The sequence below is a fragment of the Elephantulus edwardii genome, unplaced genomic scaffold (assembly GCF_000299155.1).
Source record: "Elephantulus edwardii isolate Elephantulus edwardi_28Jun2011 unplaced genomic scaffold, EleEdw1.0 scaffold00371, whole genome shotgun sequence".
Classification (NCBI taxonomy): Eukaryota; Metazoa; Chordata; class Mammalia; order Macroscelidea; family Macroscelididae; genus Elephantulus; species Elephantulus edwardii.
Genome location: NW_006400121.1, coordinates 757,413 through 767,444, shown reverse-complemented (window position 1 = coordinate 767,444; position 10,032 = coordinate 757,413). Strand labels below are relative to the sequence as shown.

General features: G+C 37.6%; 1 protein-coding gene across 1 annotated transcript in view; it reads right to left on the bottom strand.

Moving 5' to 3' along the window:
• The window catches only part of CLCN3 (chloride channel, voltage-sensitive 3), a 141,094-nt gene extending 135,041 nt beyond the window's left edge, over window positions 1-6,053 (bottom strand). The window contains exon 1 of the mRNA XM_006902129.1: window positions 5,655-6,053. The gene's annotated coding sequence lies outside the window, so the exon portion shown is untranslated. The remainder of the gene's footprint in view (window positions 1-5,654) is intronic.
• Window positions 6,054-10,032: the final 3,979 nt, after the last annotated feature.

Here is a 10,032-nt window from a genome sequence, read left to right as displayed (position 1 = left end):
GCCCTGGATGTGCTCACCAAGTTGTGCCAAGAAATCTGGAGAACCACTTGGCCAACTGACTGGAAGAGATCTATATTTGTTCCCATCCCAAAGAAGGGTGACCCAATTGAGTGTGCCTGACCAGATAGTTAAACATATAATCTAGCTCAAAGAAAAACTTAAATCTTCAATGTTAGCAATTAGGGAGATGGGGTACAGGGGAGTGTCAGAAGTACAAGGTACACCAAATCAAGTTCAAATCTGCCAGCAGTTCTGTGGAAGAAAGAAAGGCATTCAACTCCTGCACAAGTTACTGCCTCTGAAAACCCACTGAAGGGTCAGTTCTAACTCAATGGTAAACATCAATGACAATATTCTATAAGGGAGTTCTGGTGGCCTCGTGGTAAATTGTGCTGCCAACCCCAAAACAGCTGTTCCAGCTCCACCAACTGCTCCAAGGAGAAAAATGGGCAATCTCCTTCTGAGCAATTTATAGCCTCTGATAACTCACTTGGACGGTCAGTTATGAGTTATGAGCCAGTTCTGACTGGGTGGCAATGAGCTAGTTTTTTTAGTAATATTTGACAAAACACTTTGCAAAATGTTGGTCAAGTAAAAAACAAGGCCACTAAGGTTAATGTAGAATGGACTAAGGAAGAATGCTGGAAGGGAAATTAGAGCCTAATTACAAAAGAACTTAAGACGGAACTAAGTAGTAATGCAAGCAAAGCTATTTTCTAAGTAAATAGTATTTGTGCAAGAAATAGGTCAGAAAGAGGAAGTAAAATCAGGGATACCATTAAGAACATTTCAAAACTATTTTAACAAGAAACAATAAAGGAGGGGGAGAAACATCTAAAAGATGTGAAATATCTAAAGTCACAGTGAAAACAAGAATTGACATATTTAGAGGCCATAAAGGATAATTTATATCTGGAATAGACGGAGAACTAGGTAAAGGTAACTATCAATGATTCTAAAGTTTCTCCTATATAAAAAAAAAAAAAATACTTGATCATACAGAAACTGGAAAGTCAATCAAAGGCGGCATTTAGAAAAGATCGTTGTTGTTTTAGTTGTTGTTGGATGCCATCCAGTCGAATACAACTCATAGTGACCCTATGAACTAAAGATATGAACCCTGCTCTATCCTGCACCATCTCCTGCCACACAAGAGACCACTGCAGCAGTCATCACCCTGTCAATCTGCCTAGTTGAGGGTCTTTCTCTCCTTCGCAGACCCTCCACCCATATGTGATGGCCCTAAGAGATCTGAATGTAAATACATATTTAGCAGGCTTTTGGAACCACTGAATCCCCACTGAGAACATGTACCTATTCTTTTTTCCATATGGTTTCATATCAGGGGAAAGGTATTTTCTTATCTCCATTTTTAAAATTAATTAAAAAGAGGAGGAAGAAAGCACCTAAATTAAAATTATGTAGTCATTTGCCAATTAATGCTAATTAACTAAACACAGAACAATCACCCTATCATTTCAAAGTCATTGGGAAAATTACAATAAAGTGCATATCCTTTAAAAATTCTACTCAATTTTAAATATATCAAACTCAAACAGTCACTATGAGTCACGCCCAACTCGAAAGCAATCAACAACAACAACATGTATAATGAGGCCAAACCCACTGCCATTTCTCATGGCAGGCACCATTCAAAAGGTATTAAAAAGCTGTGAATCTTAACCAGAGGAAACTGCCTCGACTTTCTGCCTCAGAAGTTCAATTTGTCAACATTTCAGTAAGCAGTCCATGTTTTAACATACTGTATGCCTCTCGGACAGGAAAGCATTCACATAAAATAAAACATACACAGATTTTAAAATTTATAATTCAGCAGATCAAGTAACTCAAAGACACTATAATACAGGAACTCAAATATAAAAACATCAGAAAGACAGATTACAAAGGTCATTAACTCTCAGAGGAATTGAGTGGGGTCTACTGATAAGACTGACACATGAGCAGGGTGCAATTTAAAACTTTTCAAGGTACTCAAAGTAAAACCAATATAACTAATTCTAACACTACATCGATCTGATTTTAAACTAATTTTACAGGATAATTTTTCTTCCCTCAGTAACTGCAATGTATCTGTTGTTATGTGCTGTTGAGTTTCCTGCAACTCATAGCAACTCGATGTACAATAGCTCTGAAGCTTGCCCTGTCCTGAGCTGATCACATTGCCCTAGTCAATGTTTCAATCCATCTTATTCTAAATAAAAAATCTAAATCTACTCTGGTGTCCCCGTGGTAAGGAGTTGTGCTGCCAATCCAAAGCTATTCAGTTCATATCCACCAGCTGCTCCAAGGGTGAGAGGGGTGATCTCCTCCCGTGCAGCCTCTGAAAACTCACTGTAGGATCAGTTATGAGTTGGTTCCTACTCAAAGACACCTAACAACAACAATCCATCAGGGTTACTCATTTGCTCTGGTGGCCTAGTCCACAGGAAACTGCACTGCTAATCCACAGACCGTGCCTCTCTGGCTGTTGATATTCACCAGTCTCCACGAGAGAAGGATGGGCAATCTCTACCCATGTGATTTACAGTCTTTAAAAAATCTGCTGCAGGGTCAGCTAAGAGAGCATTCCACAGCAATGCACACAAGTGATTAGTAACAATGATAAAGTTATGAATTCTCTCATTTAAGTACCATAAACACAAACTCTCAAAAATTGTATTCTAGATAGAGATGTTAGGCAAATTAACACACTCTACCTACTTTCACAAACCAATTATGTCACAATTAAAGAATGTCTATATACCAAAAGCTTATTTAAAAATAAAAGCAAAATCAAGATCAGACAGGGGAATAGCTGAGGAGTTTGTTAAATAGACCCAAAGTTCTTGAAACATTATGAGACATGGGTGAGAACATCACAGTAATAAGATATATGCTTACAAATTATAAACATATCAAGATATGACAATAATGAACCTGCTTTCTTTTAAAAAGGAATATCCTTTATTTCCCACTATTAGGCATTATGTAATACATTTTTCTTCATAAAAGAGTAACATACTAAAAGAAATAGCTCTCTACCCTGAAGAAAACTTTGTAAACTTACAAAAGTTTTACAGCATTAAAAGTGTAAATGCGGGGAGCTCTGGTGGCCTAGTGGCAAGAAGCTGCACTGCAATCCCAGAGTCGCATCGTTCGAATCCACCAGATGCTCTGCCGGGAAAGGAGGAACAGTCTCCTCCTGTACCAGTCAGATCTGATTTGACAGTACACAGACACACAAAATAATAATAAAATTAAAAAAAAAAAAGTGTAAATGCTAGATTATTTTTTTCAATTTTTTTAAAATGCTAGATTATTTTAAAACGAAAAAAATTAAGGCTTAGCCTACCAAAAAGGAACAAAGATAAAATAATAATCTAATACGAGGCGGCTATGGAAGATCTTAAAAACATGATCCCATAAGAATAAGGAATAAATTTATTTAACTTAGTTCCAGTCAAATTTAGAAATCAAATGTCTGCATATCTCACAAACTCAAATAGCTTCTCCTATAGACGTGCCCTCTATTTAATATTTAACTGAACACTTATCTTTAAGAATTAAAATAAACAGTAGCTATAGTGCTTATACATATTTATAAATTAGACTGGAATCAAGTAAATGTGTACATAAAAACACAAAAGATTCTGTGTGAAAAACAATGTATATGAACTTTGTAAGTTAAACAGTATAAAATAAAAATTTTATCAAAAAATAAACACCCAAAGATTTTTAGAGCAGTAAAATTATGGCTTAAAAATAAGTATCTCTATTTTCTATAGCTTCTTTAATTTTACAGAATACCCTAACAATCAAAAATAAACCTCTGGTGTTGTCATGTCTTTTATTCTGTCCTGTGTTTCAAATTCTAATTAGTTAAAGACATAGTCATTAAAAGAGAGAACTCTGAAATCACATTACTTGCTTGACTTCTGTCTTGGATCTGCCTCTCGGTTCTGTGAGACCTAGAGCAAGTTAATTAAATCCTCTGTGCCTCAGATTCTTTATCTTAAAATGTGATTAAAATAGTAAAATATTACATGGACTTGATAAAAAATAGCACTTAGTACTAGGCTGAACCATAGAATTCACTCCATAAAATACTAACATTTTATCATTTACTTTGTAGATCCTTGCTGACAAGTATGACTACAAACTAAACTGAAAAGTTACACAAAGCGGTAATCCTGGCCAAACTCCACAGGATACAGGTTTGGTATCTGACCCACCACAGAGATCAAACCTGGATTCCTGAGTGGTATAAAAATTATCATCAACATGTCACAACAGGAAGTAGGAAATCTATCACTTACATGACCTGGAAAACAGCCAATTTACTAACACAAATCCATAACTTCAGCAAATCTGTTCTCATCAACTGTATGTGCCCAAAGTCAGGCTTAACAATAATACTCCTAATGAGCTACAGATGACTGAAAACACAGACTAAAACACTCAACTCTAGTTTAAAAAAGTAAAAAGGGCAATATGACACTAATACTGACATCATAAACTAAATAATCTGATTTGGTTTTCCAATCAAAGTATCAATCTATGAAGAGTATTATGTATGCTGGGAGTGGGACGTCAGGTATCTTCTAGATGCAATCTGTGACAAATTCTACCAACAGGCCTCTTCTATTAGGTGTAATCTATTTGTAAATAGATCTCAGGTCCATGGGTAATAGATACATATTCAATTTGAGGAAATGCCTTAAATCATAGGTCACATATATGGTTTTCAATCATACTATACACACTAAGAAAAATCAGGAGAAGCACTTTTAAGATAAAAATCAACAATAAATATACACACATTTTAATAGCCATAAATACTTTTTAACTACAGAGGTACTATTTCACAGGGACTCAGAAAGACATGTAAAATTGACTGATATCAGTTCAATTATTTGCATACTGACTTCCTCAGAAAAACAATCTTATAAAGTAAGAGTTAAAAATAAAAATATTTCTGAAAAGATTTAACAATTACAAAAGCCACAATGATGCTGCAGTGACTATACAGCATGGCTCAAAAAAAGTTCCTTTGTAGAACAGAACCTCTGAAACATATATAGTTTCATATGTATAGGTACACACATACGTGTAATGTGATAGAAACACTGCTGAAAACTTCAAGTCTCATGAATTGAATTTTTTCCAAAAAAAATATAAATCTCATTCTCTAATATACATAATTATCTTCTATTTTTTCCACACTTTTTAAATACCACATAAAGCATACTATTTGCAAAATTAATTTCTGAGGGTCTATTAAATGACAAACAGCTTAAGACTAAAACAAGCAAAGCAAATATTACACCAAAGATATTTTTATAGACACATAAATCCAAACTAATGATTAAAAAACTGAAAATTAATTCTGGGCAAATCTGGTGAAAATAAAACCCACTGAGGTAGAAATTAACCTTTTCTTGGAACCTGTTTCCCTTCTATTAAAATGTTTACGTTTCCAAGAGAAAATAGGTGAAAGTTTAAAGAATGTTCACCTTATATACAGTTAGTGTAGATTTAACTTCATGTAAGTATACCTGTTACAAAAGAAACCAAGAAACGAGCACTGGCCTCGTAGGTGACCCAAAATCTGAACGTGACAGCTCACAACTCTTCAGTCATACAATGCAACTCACCTCGCAGCTCAGAGGCATAGCAAAATCGGTGACTCTTTTTTGCGCTGCCTTTGGATTCTGCATCTGTTTCAGACCTAAAACCTAGGTAACCCTGGGAGTTGCACTCGATGCAAGCTGGACAAATAACGAAAACTATCGCGAATCAAAAGATACCTGGTGTTTTCTACTGAAGACGTTACGGAAATGTTGCCAGGTGGGACTTTTTTTGTCCTCCTTCAAACACGGGAGCAGCATAAAGTTAAGTCGTTCTTCCTTTAAAGGGCCCCAATGTCAACCCGTATCACCCTAAATTAAGAATAAAGATTTCTGATCTTACTCCCCAATTAAAAGATTAAAACTGAATCCATGATCCAACTCGGAATTGAGGTAGGAGGACTTTCAAACTGACACATCCTCCTTCTTCAATATCCAACCCGAATGCAGGACGCAGGTTGACTAGGACTCTAGAGTAAAGGGTTGTGGATTTCAGACCATACCGGCCCTAGCCCACGGAAGAAGAGATGCCGCAAAAGTCGAGCGCTCGACAGGTACGTCCTCAACGTGGGCGCGTGACGTCAGCGCGTTGACGTGAACGGCCGTTCAGCGTCCAGCCGCCCTAACATCTCCTCCCCCGGTCTCTAGGGAACTCGCGTCCGCTCCTATTGGGCGGTTTGAGAACAGTGGGCGGGCCGATGACGGGCGGAGAAGAAGTGGGCCTGGCTTGTCTGGCACTGGGAGGCCGCTCAGGTGTGAAGCGCTAATCTCACCAAGTCTTGGTTTTTGATTGGAATCATTCGCCCACTGCTGTGTGCCTCACTGGCCGCCCAGCGAAAAGATTTGGTCCACTCTGACCTACTGAAATAGCAAAGCTCAATTTCCCACGTAAGAAAACGGAAACGGCGTTTCGAAGCCAAGAAAGTGAACAGCAAAAGCAGCCAGTCATCAACGAGCAATAATTGTAAAAACTTTTATTAAGGGCACGTGACCTTTTGAAGATAAGTCATTCTCAAATGCCACTTCAATATGGTCACGGCCAAAGTCTGCAATTGTGTCCCTAAGTACAGTTTTTACGGATTTTCAAACACAATTACTGGAAAAAGGTATTTGTGGGGAAATCTGAAATTTTGATACCGTCTGAATGGAGGGTGCTTTTATTTTGTGTTATATTATTGTTTTATGCTGTCAAGTTCGACTTAGAACGACCCTATGGTGGAGCTCTGGTGGCCTAGTGGTAAGAAGCTGCAGTGCAATCCCAGAGGAACACGGTTCGAATCCACCAGACGCTCTGCCGGAGAAGGAGGCGCAATATCCTCCTGTACCAGTCAGATCTGATTTGACGGTACACGCACACAAAATTAAAAAAAAAAAAAAGAACGACCCTATGAATAGATTTGAACCCTGTCCTATCCTGTGCCATCCTCACAATCTCTAACACACTCCAACTGCAGCAGTCACTGTCAATCCATCTTGTTGAGGATCTTCCTTTCTTTACTGGACCCTCCACCCTTCCAAGAATGGTAGCCCTCTCCAAGGAATAGCCAGCCTCTCTTAGCTACATGGCCAAAGTATCTGAGCCGAATCTTTGTCATCTTTGCCTCCAAGGAGCACACTGGCTGTACTTTGTCCAAGATCTATAAGTTCATTCTTTTCTCAGTCCTATGAGAAAAGTCCTTTTGTCTTTTGTCATGGAATATTCAGTACTCTTAACACCACAACTCAAAGTCACCAATTCTTCTTCTGTCTTCCTTATTCATTGCCTAGCTTTTAGGTGGATAGCAAGTGTTTGAAAAGACCATGGATGAACCTTAGTCCTGAAATTGACATCATTGCTCCTCAGTGATTTAGTAAGGTCCTTTACTGCAGACTTTGAGTTGAGCAGACATTTATTGAGCACATAGTGTTAAGTGCCCTTGGTTGACTTCCATGAATAAGATATACTATTTTATTTGCTTAATCAATATAGCTAAATACATTTCACTCTGTGGATACAAATTTTTGTAGCCATTTACTGGGACAATAATTTCAGTTATATCCACATTTTGATTACTAAAAAAAGTGTTGCAATTGGAAAAGATTGCATTTTTTTCTTTGATCAGTTGACAATGCCTAGAAATAATCTCTCCTGATCTTGACCTCATCCTCCAGGTTTTTATTCATACCTCGAAGTCACTCAACTTTTTTCATCAAAGATAGTAGGTAAGACTCAAAATGGTTTGTTTTAACACACATTCTTTAGTTAGGAACAGAGGGACAGAGAGAATATACATCAAAAAGAGACTCTTGAATTCTCAAAATTCTACTAACTACTGAGACTTGTATTATTAGTTCCATAAAGATACAATAGATCAATACATGCACAGTTTTACATTATCAGTAATGACAAATATCAACTTGCAAGTGTTTATTTAGATAAACAGGTAAAATGCACATATATGGACAGAGAAAAGGATTATACTCATGGCCATACATGTGTTTGTCACATGATATTTTACATGCATATTTGTATGCATGCATATCCATATATGTGCGTATATGTGTGTGTGTGTGTGTGTGTGTGTGTGTGTGTATGTTTATATATATAAATTGTTGTTGTTGTGTACCTCTTTCTTCCTCAGAGAAGCTGGTGGATTCGAGTTTCATATCTTTACACTAGCTGTTGTTGTTGTTATGTGCCGTCGAGTCGTTTGCAACTCATAGCGACCCTATGCACAATAGCCCTAAACCCTGCTCTATCCTGTGCCAATCGCACTGCCTTTGACACACCCATCCCAATTACCCCAGTCACTGAATCAATCCATCTCATAGAGGGTCTTCCCCTCTTGCGCCGTCCCTCCACCCTCCCAAGCATGATGTCCCTCTCCAAGGACCCGTCCCTCCTTGCAATATGCCCAAAGTATGTCAGACGAAGCCCCAGAATCCTTGCCTCCAAGGAGTAGCTTGGTTTAACCCTCTCCAGGATGAATCTGTTTGTTTTCTTGGCAGTCCACTGACAGGTACATATATGTGTAATATGTCATATAAAACATATATATTTGTCCTTTAGTGACTGAGATACTTCACTCAGCATAATGTCCTCCAGGGTCATCCATTTTGAATAATATTTCATGAGTTCCTTGTTTTTCAATGCAGCATAGTTTTCCACTGTGTGAATATACCTCAGCTTCTCTATCCATTCTTTTGCTCATGGGCACTTAGGTTGTTTCCAACTCCTTGCTACTGTGAACAAGGCTGCGATAAACACGGGTGTGCATATATCTGCTTGGATGTCAGTTATGGTCTCTTTGGGGTATATTCCCAGTAGTGGAAATGCTGGGTGAAATGGTATCTCTATTTGCAACTTTTTTTTAAAGCACCATACTGCCTTCCACAGTGGTTGCACCATTTTACACTCCCACCAACAGTGAATAAGTTTCTCCACAACCTCACCAGCATTTTGTTGCTTGCTGTTCTATTAAATTTTGCTATTCTTACTGGGGTGAGATGATATCTCATAGTTGTTTTAATTTACATCTCTCTTAGAGCTAGGAATTTTGAACATTTCTTCATGTACTTGTTAGCCATCTGAACGTCTTCTTTGGGGAAGTGTCTGTTCATATCCTGTGCCCATTTTTCTATTGGATTATTTACCTTCTCTAGTGGTACTCAAGTATTTTATAAATTCTGAATATAAGTCCCTTCATGGTGCCACTGTTATAAAAGAGGACTGACCTTGGGGTTGGGGGGAGACTGAGAAAATGGGTTCAATAATGTATACTGCATTGAAACAGATGAGGGAGAATACTGTTTAAAAAGGATATGTGATTAGGTATTTTTGCCATGTTAGGAGTCCAAAGCGAAGGCTGCATAGTGGAGTGGACCTGGAGGAGGGTTTGTAAAACAATGAAAGAATTTTACTTTTCCAAGAGGGTAATGTACTAGTGGGATGGGTTGGGAGGGGAGAAAAGGGCAACAATGAATGAATGGAAATCCAAAGTCTCTGTAAATTTTCATTGAAATTAATAATAAGTTAAAAAAACAAACATATATATACGTGTGTTTATGTGTATATCAAGTTCATTAAAACGTCTAGGCTTACTTGTCTTATAGAGACGGTGGAACCCACAAGAGTTTGATCTTGGCAATCCTTTGGGACTAGAATTGAACTTACCCTATTGGCATAATTTTAAGCCAAATAATATACCGATGAGGTCAACAAAAACACTAGGGAGGCACTCAGTCCTCAGAAGAATAAACTATATAAGATCAAAAGGGCAACATTTGCCTGATGATAAATTTTAAAAGACAGAAAGGGAAAGAACAAAAGAATCAACAAAAACAAGAACCACAGAGGCAGTAGGAAGGGTGACATTACATTGTGGGGATTTTAACTAACACTAGAAAACAATTTATAAATGGTTGA